Source organism: Psammomys obesus, unplaced genomic scaffold (genome assembly GCF_907164565.1).
Source record: "Psammomys obesus unplaced genomic scaffold, mPsaObe1.curated_primary_1811, whole genome shotgun sequence".
In the NCBI taxonomy this organism is placed as follows: domain Eukaryota; kingdom Metazoa; phylum Chordata; class Mammalia; order Rodentia; family Muridae; genus Psammomys; species Psammomys obesus.
The window spans coordinates 6,604-8,587 of record NW_026586855.1 but is presented as its reverse complement, the minus strand read 5'-3'; the positions used below and the strand labels follow the sequence as shown (position 1 = coordinate 8,587).

Here is a 1,984-nt window from a genome sequence, read left to right as displayed (position 1 = left end):
ACACACACAATTTCTCTCAAAACTGAATATTAAAGTTGTGCTGACTCCATTGTAAATTAAGCAGTGGTGACTTTCTGTTCTGTCTCTGCAAGGCTTGTGTGAACCTCTTGTTATTTGCTTCCGTGTGTGTAAGAATTCACCAGGGAGGCTTGTAAGCGCGGTGTTGTGTAATGTTTTAACTATGTTTCAAAAGTCTTGTATGTGTAAAATAGGCAGTGGAAGTATATTTACGAGATAAAATTTGAATGCATATTCTTACCAAGAAGAAGCATTCTGTGGTTGCCCTCATCACATTATACCAACCTCAAACATTGGACTATATCCTCTCTGTCATCCTCCCTTGTTGTCTGTGTCCACGGAGTACATCCTTTGGCTATGGTCCTCTCTTATGTCCTTGGGATCTGTAGTCTCTTAGCCTCATTGTGATATGGAAGGGTCCACATAGCAGATTCCTGATCCCGCTCCAGTACATTCTAGAGGCTGACCTCTGGCTGTTCAAATGGCCAGTCTTTGTACCTAACCAAATTATCATCCATACTGATGCTGATTTGATGGTTTGGGGCAAGCATGGGATTAAAGATTCTCAGATTTAGAGATCTCTTTCAAATTTAGGACCAGAAAAGGATAAGGCAGCAGAGCAGAGTGTTAAAAGTCACAGAAAAGATTTACAGTCCAAGAATGTGCAGAAAACAAGAGTGGGGTGGGAAGGAGACAATGAGGGTGGGGAACTTGGAGGCAAAAGCACAGGAGGGAAGCAGAGCAGGACTCTAGCCCTCCACATTGATTCTCACACTGAGGTTCACAGATGCTGGGCAGCAACTGCAGTGTGCTGGGCCTGGGGGCATTCGTGGTGTCCACTGATAGGTCTACATTGAAGGATGTGGTGAGTCCATGTCTGATAGAGTCCAGAGCGATTGCTGTGGGTCAAGTCCTCTGGCACATTAGAGTTGAGAAGTGGCCAAGTACACTACATCCCTGTGAGGCAGTGCAGTAACCTGTGATAATGAGGGAGTCTATGTAGGTTCAAGGACAAGGCTCAGGGACTTCATGTCAATCAAACTCTTCTCTAAGACTCTGTCACCTGATGTTCACATGTTATCAATCACTGTCCTGTGTCATGCTCCACTGATCTTGGTCTCCAGATGTGTTTGTCATATATGGAGACTGTGCATTGACTTGGTTAATAAGCAGGAGTGTTTTGCTTGTCTGAAACCCTTGTCTTTTTCTTCCACATCTACTGCATGGAAAGGCAGCAAAGAAAAAGCATAACTCCAAAGAGCATGTCCATCAGAATTGACCACAGAGTTTGCTAGAGACACAGAAGATACTGGGTCCCTCCTAGAGAGTCTGACCAAGGACTTCTCAGTGCACAGAGAAGCTTCCCTGCTGTCCACTCCTGCCTCCTATTCACCTACAAAGGTCAGCTAAGCAGCCAGTGTATTTGCATATGGCTCTTCCAGTCGGGCTGAAGGAGGCTGAAACAGCACCAGCTGAAGCCTCCTAAATTTAATGCTCCTACCTCCACTCGGATTTAAGATAGGAAATGCTAGTCATTCAGGAGGACATGGCAGTGCAGAGGCAGCTGAGGACTGGGCCTCACAGGAGGAAGCAGATGATGGGAGAGCACTGGCAAGTGCACATGACAGAAGTTAACAGCCAGGGAGTGGCCATGCAGGTTCTAAGTTCCCAATGAAACATTAATAACAGGTGGGGGTATAGCTCAGGGGTAGAGCATTTGACTGCAGATCAAGAGGTCCCTGGTTCATATCTAGGTGCCCCCTTCCTAGGATTTCTTTTAGATGCCAGATAGTTAATTGCCTTTATGTAGTACATGTCTTTCGGGTTCAACAAGAACCAAATATAATGCTTGTTGCCTACATTGTTACTTGTCCTAGATGGTGTCCATCATGTGTCTATTTCTGTTTACTTGTGTACTGGATTTACTCATGCTTCACCTGTTTGCTATTCTCTGAGGTCCATTCTG

At 45.2% G+C, this 1,984-nt stretch overlaps 1 non-coding gene across 1 annotated transcript; it reads left to right on the top strand.

The window, feature by feature from the left end:
• Positions 1-1,709: 1,709 nt before the first annotated feature.
• Trnac-gca (transfer RNA cysteine (anticodon GCA)) lies at positions 1,710-1,781 on the top strand. The gene has a single exon. It is a non-coding gene; the product is annotated as a tRNA-Cys (tRNA).
• Positions 1,782-1,984: the final 203 nt, after the last annotated feature.